Source organism: Salvia hispanica, chromosome 2 (genome assembly GCF_029641045.1).
Source record: "Salvia hispanica isolate PSC_SH4W2 chromosome 2, Shi_PSC_v1, whole genome shotgun sequence".
NCBI classification, from domain to species: Eukaryota; Viridiplantae; Streptophyta; class Magnoliopsida; order Lamiales; family Lamiaceae; genus Salvia; species Salvia hispanica.
In genome coordinates this window covers 24,202,399-24,217,412 of record NC_142693.1, presented here as the reverse complement: position 1 = coordinate 24,217,412, position 15,014 = coordinate 24,202,399, and the positions used below count along the sequence as shown (strand labels likewise).

Here is a 15,014-nt window from a genome sequence, read left to right as displayed (position 1 = left end):
AGATGGAGTATTAATTTATTTTCTAACTTTTTCATACAGGTTTAGGTACTTCATTGGGACTTGTACTACTTCTTTTAATATGTTTTTGGTTGCATAAGGTAAAAAACTTAAAGAAGATCTCTTCAGACACCTTCTTCTCCAACATCAACAAACAGGTGAGAGAAACTTTGGCAAAACCAAACTTTTCACTGCAAGCGAATTGGAGAAAGCCACCGATCACTTCAACAAGAGCCGCATCTGTGGACGAGGAGGCCAAGGCATCGTATACAAAGGCATGTTATCCGATGGCAAAATCGTGGCGATCAAGAAGCTAAACAAAGTTGATCAGGACCAACTTGAGCAGTTCATCAATGAGGTCGTGATAGTGTCGCAGATCAATCACAAGAACGTGGTCAAACTGTTAGGGTGTTGTCTCGCGACTCAGGACCCTCTTCTTGTGTACGAGTTCTTACCGAATGGGACGCTTTTCGATTTCATTCATGATCCCAAGCCCGAATTTCCGCTAACATGGAACATGCGGTTAAAAATTGCCAGGGCACTGGCGTACTTACACTTTGCATCCTCTGTACCTATCTATCACAGAGACATCAAGTCAACTAATATTCTTCTTGATGAAAAGTATGTTGTCAAAGTGTCGGATTTTGGAATTTCCAAACTTGTTGAAGTGGACCAAACTCATCTAACTACACTGGTGAAAGGGACGTTTGGTTATTTAGATCCAGAGTATTACCAAACAAGTCAGTACACTGAAAAGAGCGATGTTTACAGCTTTGGAGTAGTTCTTCCTAAACTCCTGACAGGGCAACGACCGATATCAATGGAGAGATCAGAGGTGGAAAGAAACTTGGCTTCTCATTTTCTTGCATATATAGGAGCAGACAACCTTGACGCCATTTTAGACACCCATGTTTCGGAGGAAGGTGGAAAAGAAGAGGTCATAGCAGTTGCAAGGCTTGCACAAAGATGCTTGAATGTTAGGGGGCAAATGTGACCAACTATGAAAGAAGTGGCTACCGAACTGGAAAGTTTAGTGATGTCCCAAACACATCCAGCCAATGATATGGAGCTCGAAGAAGAAGCAATTGTGTCTGAACTCTGAAGCAAAGAACATGGAGTTTTCAGACATTGAGTACTCATGGACAAGCCATGATCATGGTATTGCAACATCATCATCAGATGCACATCCCTTGATGTCTAAAGACTAAAGGGGTATGCACTAAGAAAACATCTCATGCATGCTTTTTTATGTGTTGTGTGTAGTACTACTACAAGACTTCTTAGTTGAGATTTATAATAAAATGTGAGTGAGATTGGGTTAATGGAATATGGTATCCATTACCAAAATTGGTAAAAATGAAATGAGATAATGAATTTGTGATGGACCAAAATTGAAAACTGAGCCACTACTGGATGACAGGAGTAAATAATAAATATTCATGTTTAAGAGATAAAATATAATTTGTGAAGTTGGAGTAAATATGCAAAACAGGGGTGCGTAAATTATTCTTTAATAATGTACATCAGGTGATTTTATCCACATTTTTATATAATAACGCCTTAGAGAAAAACAGTCAGGCATTTCATCGAACATGTGATAAATCAGTCAAATTCTTCTTCTCTGATGCAATTTAGCTCAAATTTGAACAATGCTGGTGCTCTCCGTTTTCATCTTTGCATCATTAATACGCTACTGCATTTATATTAAAATGTAAGGTTTTTTGGCGGTGCAGTCAAACCGTTCGATAATTAGCCTCAAAGAGATTCTGAGTAGTTGGAGCATTCCTTTTTGGGTGAGATGAAGTCACATGGTACAAAAAAGTCCCCGGTGGAATATTCTAGGGGCTTCTGAGCCCAAATTTGTTTTAGGCCTTTTTCAGCCCATTAATGATTTTGTTTTATTTTTGGAATTATTATTATTAAGATTTTAGTTCTTTTCAAATTAGAATTCGGGTTTTAGCCTTTAGGTCTATGATTCCTAAGCCCAGATTCGTTTCAGGCCTTTTTCAGCCCATTGATGTTTTTTTTTTATATTTGGAATTATTATTATTTAGGTTTTTTAGTTCTTTTAAAATTAAAATTAGCCCACAACAAATAAGGTCTTTTTTAAGTGGGTCATATTGAGTTATACATCCAAAAAAGGAAAACCAGCTTATATTGAGACGGATTTAATATATTTCAAAAAGTAATTACTCTCTTCAAATTATAATAGAAAATTCATCCGGCAAAAGTTAAGCACGATTTTCGACCGACAAGTAGACGAACCAAACTTGAGCACAATTGTTAAGCACGATTTTCTGTCCGTAGCTCTCTGTTACAAACCAAATGGGAGAATCATCCCAAAAGACTGATCTATTAGATGAGAGAGCTCATTTAGCCTATATATTCCACACAGTTGTTCTCACAACCGATGTGGGAATTGAGTCCGTGACACTCTCACACAAAACATCCCAATTAATGTTTTTTGGGAATTAATAGAAGACAAAGTGATAAAAGATAATAGGGGATATTTCCATCCAAATGAAATTAAAAATAGAAGAAAGATTAGTTTATGGCTCTAAATATAGTAGTAAATAGTTATCATTGAAAAGTCGCTACAACTGGACATATATACCAACATATAGTCGTTATTGATTTTTCATAAAATAGGACACATTTTGGAATTATATCTACGTGTTCACTCCAATTATCGACTCTTTGCCCCACACGTTTTGAAATTTAAAAGCAATCGAAGATACCAAATTCCTAAATACATCTTTGATATGTATCGTTTGTCTGCTTGCGTGGACTTCAATTAGTTAAACATATATGGGTCAACATACCACATTTCTGCTTTGAGGTATATGAATTTATATTAATATACTTTAAATGATGAACTATCTAATTATAATTATTTCAATATTTATTAGTTAAATATAATTAAGTTGACCTCGTAGTATTGTTTATATATATAGGTGTATGAATTATGATAATTTGAAAATCACGTCTTAGATAATAATAACTAAATATCAGATTACAAAAATAATGCCACGTGATAATCTTATCCAATTTTTTTTTTAATCAAAATTGATATTATAATCATTTTAATAAAAAATTCATTATTTTAATTCATTTTTTGTCAATTGTTTCTCAAATCACGAAATCATTTTCTCACCTAAAATAAATTAAATTTTTTATAATTTTCTCAATTTAAATTATTTTTACACGAATTATATATCAAACTAAATGTAATTTTATGAGTACTCTAACAGAATCTTAACTGCATATATTAATATAAAGAAATTTGCATGGTCAATATAAAGATAATATCTGATACAAATTACTCCATACGTTCAACAATAAGAGTTTTTTTTTGGCATTTTTTTGTTCGCCCACTGCTACGCATGAGTCTCATTTCATTTTTGTTACAAAACGTAAATAAACCCTATCATTATACTTATAATTTATTTTAAAATTAAAATATAAAAACAAGACTCATATTTTTAACTTAGATTTATCACTTGTGCGGATGATAGATGTTGTTTCTTGACTATTATAATCATGCAGACTAAACGGAATTTATATGGTTCTTACTTTAAATACAAAGGAATTAGCATACTTATCATGACAAAGCAATTCAAATAATTCAAATGATTTCTCTTCTCCACTTGATTTTCTTCTTCTTTGCTCTTGGTCCACTACCTTCATCTCCTAGCCCATACCAAAAACCAAATTGCCCTGCTCGATGTGGGAATGTAACAATTCCATATCCGTTCGGAGTCGGGTCGGGTTGCTCGCTCGGGTCATCGTTTAACATCACTTGCAACACCTCCACCACCCCTCCAAAACCTTATCTCAACATCAGCAAATATAATTTAGAAGTGGTTGAGATAAGAAGTGATGACCCGACACGGATCTGGATCCGGTACCCCTACCTGATTTCCGGAGTTTGCTATAATCTAACTTCAGGCAACGAAACGTGGAGGGAAAGGACTGTCATTGATTTGTTTGAGACCCAATATACGTTGTCGGAAAACAACTGGTTGACTGTCATCGGCTGCGATGATTTTGGGGCAGCGGGTACATATCGAGGCCAAGAATACCGGAGCCCAGAATACCGCGATGCCTGCGTAGGCTTCTGTTCAGATAATAGCTCTAGTGTGGGTGTTTGCCCAAACAACGGCAACAGCAATGCCGTTGGCGAGGGCTGTTGCCGAGTACCCATTCCCAAAGGTACATATCCGTCCCAAATTACACTACAAAAAAGCGCTGAATAGTGACGAAATTAGTGACGACGAATGATAACTCAATAATAGTGCCGGATAAATGACTAAAAAACACCAGTCACTAATATTTGACAGATTGCTCCGTCACTAATGTGAAGCAACCACCTATGTTTTCTGTCATTAGGTGAATTAGTAACTTTAGTGACAGTAAAATCCGTCACTAAAGTTTTTTACTGACAAGGTCATTATTGACGGATCTGTCAAAACTTAGTCTATCACTAATCTGTTAAATGAATAAATTTTAATGTTTACTGACGTAATTTTTTGTAGTTTTAGTCGTACGGAGTACTAAATTTCATAACACTCAGTATATTATCCGTAAACAGTGAGTTTTTTTGCAGTGTTAGTCGTACGGAGTATTAGATTTCATAACACTCGTATGTTACTTGAGTCATTTCTTCTATTAGAAAAAAAACACATCTAATACTCCCTCCGTCCACAAAAAATAGAGCAATTTGTGTATGACACGGGTTTTAATGTAGAATTGGTAAAGTAAGAGAGAAGGGAAAAAAGTAAGAGAGAAAGAGAAAAAGTAAGTGGAATGATGTGTAGGGTTATTATTTGTTGAAAACTTTCCATAAATGATGTGCTCTATTTTCTGTGGATGGCCAAAAATGGTAATTGTGCTCTATTTTTTTTTGGACGGATGGAGTATATCTTTTCTTGCATACTTTGTTGTTTCTCTTAAATCTTAATCTCCTTATTTGTACATTTTTCCTTTTTCGTCTATCCGTTAATAAATGTTCTATTTTCGTTTTTACGCAAGTAGACTCCGCATTCCACTAACCGACTCTATTCGCATTTTATTAGAAATTTCCGTTTCAATATTTTAAATTCAAAATTCAAAAATACGGACCTTTTAAAAAACATTTGTATCCGCCCCTGACTAAAGGTGTTGCATCATAGGTACCTGGTTCCTTGGTACCCGTATATCCGACTTAACTAAAACCATGAATCGTACGAGGTTTTTCCCTTGTAGCTATGCCTTTGTGAAGGAAAAGGGAATCACCAGCAAACCTGCCCACGAGTATAATCTCAGCATCCTGCAACAACGCTCCGGAGCGTTCTTCGAAAAAAATCAAGGGCTGCAGGTGGTTAGTCTGGACTGGAGGATCGGCAACCAGAATTGCTCTCAAGCACGCCTGAACTCGACTTATGCATGTCAAGCTAACTCTCATTGTGTTGATTTTGGTGCTGAGACGAGCGGATATCTTTGCAACTGCTCGCAAGGATATATGGGCAATCCATACCTCTACCAAGGCTGCACAGGTTAGTATTATGTATAGCCTACTAAAATTAGATCGGAGAGGATCACCTAATACAATTCATACTACATTTCCTAATATACCACTATAAAGTGGACAAGTGGATCCCTTCCGAAATTAGAGGGGATTGGAAATTTCTAGCTTGATATAATTACAACCCGTTTAGAATAATAAAAGTTTTCAATTTGTTCTAATTTTACCACAAAATTAACAACTAACGGATGCTTGGTTTGGGCCAAAGTTTACACTTATCAAGTAGGCCAGCCGGCCCATCTTGAACCCAGTTGAGGCCTGATCGAGTTGATGTCCGGCTGAGCCTCAAGCCCATGGGTAATGTGGATCATGCTAGGCTAGACTTTTCTATATATCTAGACTCTGTCCTATCCAGCCCAGGCTAGGCTTTGTGCTATTTAAAGCAATCTTATAAATGATGTTTTGCAAGTCTTACGTCATTAAAGATCATTTCAATGCAAGAAAATATGTGTGCGCTCTTGTTTCAAATGACTATAGACTACTAGTGACTAGCATTGTGGTGCAGATATAAATGAATGTGATGATAATCCATGTGCTCCACATGCGCAATGCAAGAATATTCCCGGCTCTTTTAGTTGTACGTGTGATAGTGGATATAATGGTGACGGAAAGAAGGGTGGAAGTGCGTGCACAAGCTCAATCAAATTTGTCCTAATAGGTACACCCTCGATATTCACTTTTCTTTTTTAGTTTATTTCATTCAAGATGACTTACCACATACTAATTACTATGTCCCTGAAAATTTGATACAGTTTACTATTTCGGTCCGTCCCTGAAAATTTGATACACTTCACTTTTACCATTTTTGGTAGTGGACCTCATATTCCACTAACTCATTCTTACTCACATTTTATTATAAAACTAATACTTTAAAAGTAGGACCCACATCCCACCAACTTTTTCAACTCACTTTCCATTACATTTCTTAAAACCCGTATCGGGTCAAAGTGTAGGCAAATTTTGGGGGACGGAGGTAGTAATAATTTTGGAAAGTGGGAAAGTATAAATATTGTTGAATAGGAGAACATGCGTGCAAAATCCTTCCTTTCAAATGGCACTGTTGCCAGGGATCGAACGCGGGTTACCCGGGTGACAGGCGGGAATACTTACCAACCCTAAACTGATTTTAATGAATCACCAACCTGATAAGTCCTCATTTTAGTGTGGTTCCCATTTGTTTAACCTTGTGCTGATATCCATGGTCACAGGTTTAGTTTCTGCGTTGGGACTTGTACTACTTCTTTTACTATGTTTTTGGTTGCGAAAGGTGGTTGAGAAGAGGAAAAATAGAAAGCGCAAAGAAGATCTCTTCAAACACCTTCTTCTTCTTCAACAACAAACAGGTGAGGGAACATTTGGAAAAACCAAACTTTTCAGTGCAAAAGAGTTGGAGAAAGCCACCGATCACTTCAATAAGAGCCGAATCTGTGGACGAGGAGGGCAAGGCATTGTCTACAAAGGCATGTTATCCGATGGCACAATCGTGGCAATCAAGAAATTAAACAAGTTGATGAGAACCAACTTGAGCAGTTCATCAATGAGGTCGTGATACTGTCGCAGATCAATCACAAGAATGTGGTCAAATTGTTAGGGTGTTGTCTCGCGACTCAGGATCCTCTTCTTGTCTATGAGTTCTTACCAAATGGGACTCTTTTCAATTCCATTCATGATCCAAAACCCGAATTCCCACTCACATGGAACATGCGGTTGAAAATCGCAACAGATGTAGCCGGGGCACTGGCGTACTTACACTTTGCGTGTTCTGTACCTATCTATCACAGAGACATAAAGTCCACTAATATTCTTTTGGATGAAAAGTATGTTGTCAAAGTGTCGGATTTCGGAATTTCCAAACTTGTTGAAGTGGAACAGACTCATCTAACCACGGTGGTGAAAGGGACGTTTGGGTATTTAGACCCAGAGTATTACCAAACAAGCCAGTATACAGAAAAGAGCGATGTATACAGTTTTGGAGTAGTGCTTCTCGAACTTCTGACAGGGCAACGTCCGATATCAATGGAGAGAACCGAGGTGGGAAGAAACCTGGCTTCGCATTTTCTTGCGTATATAGGAGCGGACAACCTTGACGCCATTTTAGATGCAAAGGTTTTGGAGGAAGGTGGAAAAGACGAGGTTAGTGCAGTTGCAAGGCTTGCGAGAAGATGCTTGAATGTTAAGGGGCAAATGCGACCAACTATGAAAGAAGTGGCTACGGAATTGGAAAGTTTAGTAATGTCTCAAATACATCCGGTCGTTGATTTGAAACTCGATAAAGAAGCAATAGAGTCTGAAGCAAAGGACATGGAGTTTTCAGACATTGAGTATTCATGGACAAGCAATGATCATGGTATTGCCACATCATCATCAGATGCACATCCCTTGATGCCTAAAGACTAAAGGGTTATGGCTTCATTTCTTTCTTATTATTATTGTTGCACTAAGGAAAGATCCCATGCATGCTTTTTTATGTGTTGTGTGTAGTACTACATGACTTCTTAGTTGGTATGTTATTTTATCTTCTATTTTTAGTGACCATTAAACTCTTTGATTATTTGTATATGTGGTACTGTAGTTAATATTTTTTCTCACCTCTTACTTTCTTATCAATAGTATTTATATTTCTATAGTATTCTCGCACTTTTTTCTTTCTCTTACTTTATTATATTATCACTTAACACATTAAATATCTCTTTCTTAAACTTTGTGCCGAAATGTGTAGTTATATTTAAGTACTTAGAATCGAAAAGAATTCACTTATCCCAAATAATGGATTTGTAAGGTTACGAATGTATAAAATATAAATAATAAATATCCATGTTTAAGACTTAAAATATGACTAGTGAAGTTGGAGTAGTAAATATGCAAAATGGGGTGCATAAATTATTTTAAAATATGTATGTTCAGTTGATTTTATTCACATTTATATAATTACGTCTTAAAGAAAATCGTTCCGGCGTTTCATGAACATGTGATAAATCGGTCAAATTCTTCTTCTCTGAAATACAATTTAGCTCAAATTTCAACAATGGTGGTACACTCTGTTTCCATCCCTACATCAAGAATACGCTCGAACATTTATATGTAAAATGTAGGTGTTTCATTGGCGTAGTCAAACTATTCGATAATTTGCCTGAAAGGGATTCTGAGTAGATGGAGTATTCTCATGGTTGAGAAAAAGTCACATGGTACAAACAATGCTCCTGGTGGATTTTCAATGAGCTTCTCAGCCCAAATTCGTTTTAGGCCATTTTCAGCCTATAAATGATTGTGTATATTTTTGGAAATAATATTCTTTAGGTAGTTCTTTTCAAATTTCTAAAAAATACATTTTTAGGTCAATATTCCTAAGCCCACAACAAATCCAAGTGCTTCACTAGCATTGAGCCATTTCAATTTTGTGTTAAATAAGGTCTTTTAATTTCGTCTGTGTTGGATATTTAGAGTAGACTCTTATTTGGGCTGTGTTATTTGTTAAGCCCGGATGTTATTAATTGGGCTGAGCCCAATTACTTACCCTCTCTCACCAGATGCTGCCACGTGCCCCCTTTCACTCGGATGATGCCTTCCAGCCGTTGGATGTAGGGCTGTGTTTGTTATGTGAGAAGGTTATGCGCCGTTCTCATTACTGACTCTCTAATCTCTCTCTCTCTCTCTTCATAGCTTCTCTCTCATACTCTCTCTTCTTCTCCGGCGATCTTCCGGCCATCTGTTGGTGATCTTCCATGGTTCTTTGAGTGGTAGATCTATTGTGAGTGCTGGTGTGAAGCAATCTCTTCGATTGCTTGTTACTGGAGATGAACTAGGGTTTGTGAGAACTTGAAGGTTTTGTGTGAAGATTTGTTCGGTGGAACTTGATCTGGTGCGAGGGGTTTATCTGGTGGAGGTATTGGTGGTCTGAGGGTTGACTCTATCCAATCCATTGGTGCTCCCTTGGGTCTTGTTCTGGAAGAATAGATCTGTGTTGTTGTGGCGGGTTCTGAGCCAAGATACTTTGGTTTTTTGTTCTTGTTCTCTGTTATCTGTTAGTTTCTTATGTTTAGATCCGAGAGGATCTTTCCTAGTGTTACTAACTTGTGTATTGAGTGTGCAGGTTGAAGTGATTGCGAGTGAGGCTAAATAGTTAGCTTCAAGACCTTGTAATAGATAGAACTAGATTCATTGTAATCTTAGTTAACATTACTTGTGTAAAATCAGCCACGTGGGTTAGAGTTTGGTTGAGCTCTCTTGTACAAGAACAAAGAGGTCTCGGTAATTAGTGAACCTAGACTAATCTGATCCCTACAGTGGTATCAGAGCTACGGGGGGAATAGTCTAGCACGCCGAGTCGCTTAAGGAGGTGGGCAAGTGGAATCCTCCTTCTAGAGGGGATTCACTCCGGTAAATTGGCTATATCCTTCTTGTTTAAGTTTTTTGTTTAGTGCCAAATATAGGCTTGGGCTTTTGTTTCAGGTAGACAGTCTCTGGCAAGGACTTAGGACTTCTGTGCTTTCTTTTCTCTGTGTTGCTTCCATTGGTTCTTGTGCTCTGTGATCTGTGATCTCAAGTTACTTGACCACCAAGCATCTTGTTCTGCCCAAGTGACCCCCTGCGCCCTCCAGTAGTGAGTGATTGCGAGCTTGGATAGCCTTGGACAGTCTTGTTCGTGACAGTCAAGGATTTGAGTCCCTTTCTATTGTGTGAAAGCTCTTGGTCTGTTCTTGTGTTGCTGGTGTATGTCTCTGTGCTTTCTGGTGTGTAAGGCTGTGTGTTTCTGTCTTGCTTCCTGTGTTCTTGCAAATTTTCTTGCAAAAATGGCTCAACCTGTTGGTTTGGTTCCTTATAATGGTAAAAATGATTTTGCTATTTGGAAACAGAAAATGAAATGTGTTTTGATTCAACAAAAAGTGTTTAAAGTTGTTGATGGTACTTTACCTGAGGATACTGCTCAGGATAAAATTGATGAGATGAATGATCTGGCTAGGGCTACCATTATGTTAAATCTATCTGATTCTGTGATTAGAAAAGTTGATCATGAGGAATCTGCTGCTGAAATGTGGAAATTACTTGATACTCTGTATACTGAAACCTCTATGTCTTCTAGAATGTATTTGCTTGAAAAACTGTTCAAAATTAAGCTTGATCTTGCTAAAGATATTGATGACAATGTGGATAGGTTTCAGAAGTTAGTTCAGGACATTAAGAGGTCAGGTGATAAAACCATAGATGAATACACTAGCATAGCCATGATGAATGCTATACCTGATTCCTATAGTGATGTTAAGGCTGCCATTAAGTATGGTAGAGACTATGCTCCTCTAGACCTGATTATTAGCTCCCTGAAATCCAAAGAACTTGAGCTTAGGGAAAGGGCTGCTGATAAGAATGCTTATAATAAGGTGTTGAATGTTAGAGGAAGATCTAAATCTAGAGGGGGAATGAGCCCAGTAGTGGTTCTGGTAATTCCTCAAACTCTAGGAAATAGTTTAGGTCTAGGTCTACAAGCAAGGATCCTAAAACCTATAGGAAGTGTTTCAACTGTGGAGATGTTGGGCACTATAAGAGAGAGTGCACTAAACCTAAGAAGAATAAGTTTCCTAACAACAATCCCCAGGTTGAAACTCTTGTTAATGTTGCTACTTATGACAATGTCAATGATTCTGTGTTCATGGTGCATGACCTGCAATTTGTGAATGCCTCCCCTGCATGTCCCTTCACTTCAAATGATTGGCTGTGTGACTCTGGATGTACTTATCATGTGAGTCCTTTTAAGGAAGTGTTTTCTGAGCTGAAACCTGTAACTAAGACTTTTGTGTCAATGGCTGATGACAAGAAATGTGAAATTCTTGGTATTGGCACTGTGTGTTTGAAGTTTGAAAATGGTTATGTGCTCAGCCTAAAGGATGTCAGATATGTTCCTGATCTGTGCTATAATTTGATGTCTTGTATTGCTCTGGAAAATGAGGGTATGGGGGGAAGTGGGGAGAAGGCTGTATAAAGATTTGCAGAGATTCTATGTGTCTTTTCAAAGCTAAGAAAAAATGTGGCTTGTATGTTTGTAATGTTGTACCTCTTGCATGTGAAAAAGCTTATGACAATGTAGTTAAAACTGACAGAACCATGTTGTGGCATAATAGGCTAGGTCATATGAGTACAAAAGGTTTGAGTATCCTGAAAAAGCATGTCATTCTTTCTGAAAATGATGTTCAAAGTGAGTTGTCTTTCTGTGATTCTTGTGTGCTGGGTAAACAACATAGAGTTTCCTTTCCTAGTACTCTTGCTCCTGCTAATGTGAGTAAATGTATCTTGGAATATTTGCATATGGATGTCTGGGGTCCAGCTTCTGTGTCTTCTCACTCTGGATGTGTTTACTTCTTGTCTGTGATTGATGATTTCTCAAGAAAAGTTTGGTGTTTTTTGATGAGACACAAGTCTGATGTTTTTTGAAAAACTTAAAACTTGGAAAACCTTGATTGAAACTCAAACTGGTAAGAAGATTAAGGCTATTATAACTGATAATGGCCTGGTGTTTTGTAATAATCAGATGGATGATTTATGTGATAGCTTTGGAATCAAAAGACATAGAACTGTGCCTTATACCCCACAACAAAATGGGGTTGCTGAGAGAATGAACAGAACTTTGCTTGAAAAAGTGAGATGCATGCTTTCTAAGTCTGGATTGTCTAAAAAATTTTGGGGTGAGGCTTTATTGATTGCTACTTATTTGGTTAATAGGTCTCCTTCTGTGCCTCTGATTGGTCAGTGTCCTGAATATGTGTTCTATGGCAAGCCTCTTGATTTTTCTCACCTAAGGGTTTTTGGCTGTACTGCTTTTGTGCATAATAAGTCTGATAAACTTGAGCCTAGATCTAGAAAAGGTGTTTTTCTAGGATATCCTGAGGGTGTCAAAGGGTATAGAGTCTGGCTAAGGGATGAACCTGGGTTCAAGGTCATTATAAGTAAGGATGTAGTCTTTAATGAAGATGAATTCCCCTGCTTAAGATTGACAAGTAGCCCAGATCCTATAGATATGGACAATGAACCCCTCAATGAGGTGGAGTCCACAGATACATTCACTGGAGTGGAGCATTCTAGTGATGCTCCAAGTGAGGTGGAGCAGCCATTTTGGAACACTTATCCAGTCTATACATCTAATGAGACACCTAATGAAGGAAATCCAAATGTGTTGCCCAATAATCCTGCCCAAAATGTTACTGAAAATGTGCCAAATTTGCATGATAGTCCTGTTAGAAATTCTCCTCCTGTTCCTTTCCAGAATGTGATACATAGCCCTAGTGGCATCCAAAATGCTATTGATAATACTAATTTGCAGGATTATGTGTTATCCAAAGATAGAACTAGAAGGGTGAATGTTAATAGACCTTCTAGGTTTGATGGCTTTGTTGGTTTAGTTGCTCTTATAAATTTGGCTTTCAATGTGTATGAAACTGATGGGGATGAGCCTCGAACCTATAAGTAGGCTACTAAATCTAAATTCTGGAGTCAGTGGCATAAAGCCATGATGGAGGAGATGCACTCACTGAAATAATTTTACTTGGATTCTTGTACCTTTGCCCCCTGGTGCATCTGTGGTTGATTGCAGGTGGCTTTATAAACTGAAAAATGAGGTGGAGGGCCTTAGGTACAAGGCCAGATTAGTGGCAAAAGGCTTTACTCAACAAGAGTGGGTAGATTACACAGAAATCTTTGCCCCTGTTGTTAAATTCACTACTGTCAGGATGATGTTGGCTTTGTGTGCTCATTTTAATTGGAAATTGAAGCAAACGGATGTTAAAACTGTTTTCTTACATGGTGATCTTAATAAGCCTATTTACATGAATCAGCCTGAGGGCTTTGTTGATCCCAAATTTCCCAATCATGTGTGCTTGTTAAAAAAGGCCCTATATGGTTTAAAACAGTCCCCCAGGCAGTGGAACATCAAGTTTAACACTTGTATGCAGAAGTTATGATTTGTCAGAAGTACCTTTGATGCATGCTTGTATGTTAAGAATCTTGATACTGTGTCTGTGTTCTTGCTTTTATATGTTGATGATATGCTTATAATGGGTCCTTGTTTGAAGACCATTAAGGGTGTGCAAGCTGCCTTGAGTGAGAATTTTGACATGAAGGATTTGGGTGATGCTCAGAAAATCTTAAGGATTAATATCTATAGAGATAGGAAAACATCCACCCTTGTGTTGCATTAAGAACCTTATGTGTACAAAATTCTGAGAAAGTTTAACATGTTTGATGCTAAGCCAGCTTTTGTGCCTTTAGCTGTCCATTTTATGTTGAGTAAAGATATGTGCCCTAAGTCTCAATTTGAAATTGATGCTATGAAGAGAATTCCCTATGCTAATGCTATTGGATCTGTTATGTACTTGATGGTTAGCACTAGGCCTGATATTGCCTATGCTGTGTCATGTCTTAGTAGATACATGTCTAATCCAGGTCCTGTTCATTGGGAAGCTCTGAAATGGCTTCTTAGATACTTGAAGCAAACTGCTAAGTATGGTTTATGCTATTCTAAATGTGATGATGGTGTTTTACTAACTGGTTTTGTGGATTCCAATTATGCTAATGACAGAGATAAGAGGAAGTCAACAACCTCCTATGTATTTTCAGTGAGGCTGTATTGTTAAAGGGAGTACTTTCTGAACTCAAGTTTGTGAAATCCTCTCCTGTGTTGTTCTCTGATTCTCAATCTGTTATTCAGCTATGTAAAAACCCTGTTTTTCATGATAGAACAAAGCATATAGATGTAAGGTTTCATTACATTAGGGATATTGTAGAAAAAGGTGAAGTGTTTCTTCATAAAGTGCATACAGATAAGAACCCAGCTGACATGAGAACTAAGCCCTTACCTTTAGAAAAACTTCTCTTCTGTATTAAATTCTTGCACTTTGATCTAGGATAGGTTGCATGTCCCGGGGAAAAGACCTCAGTCACCTTATCAACTGTGGTAAGGGTGGTAGGTGGCTGGAGGCATGAAGTCCTTTTAGACTAATGGGTGTCAGCCCCTCTGGTGTCTAAAGGCAACCTGGTAGTTCCCAAAATGCAAGTGGACCTTGTCCTTTGGTGCTGAGGGATCTGCCTTGTTGGCTATGATGATTTTACCTTAGCCACAACTCTTGATTGGTTTCCCAGAATAATAGTCCAAGGTGGAGTATGTTGGATATTTAGAGTGGACTCTTATTTGGGTTGTGTTATTTGTTAAGCCCGGATGTTATTAATTGGGCTGAGCCCAATTACTTACCCTCTCTCACCAGATGCTACCACGTGCCCCCTTTCACTCGGATGATGCCTTCCAGCCGTTGGATGTAGGGCTGTGTTTGTTATGTGAGAAGGCTATGTGCCGTTCTCATTACTGACTCTCTAATCTCTCTTTCTCTCTCTTCACAGCTTCTATCTCATACTCTCTCTTCTTCTCCGACGATCTTCCGGCCATCTGTTGGTGATCTTCCATGGTTCTTTGAGT

At 37.9% G+C, this 15,014-nt stretch overlaps 1 pseudogene across 1 annotated transcript; it reads left to right on the top strand.

Moving 5' to 3' along the window:
• The first annotated feature begins 186 nt into the window (after positions 1-186).
• LOC125202450 (wall-associated receptor kinase-like 8) lies at positions 187-8,148 on the top strand (annotated as a pseudogene). The gene is made up of 5 exons (XR_016135553.1): positions 187-1,084; positions 3,591-4,209; positions 5,169-5,531; positions 6,066-6,218; positions 6,769-8,148. The product of XR_016135553.1 is annotated as a wall-associated receptor kinase-like 8 (transcript).
• The last annotated feature ends 6,866 nt before the right edge of the window (positions 8,149-15,014 follow it).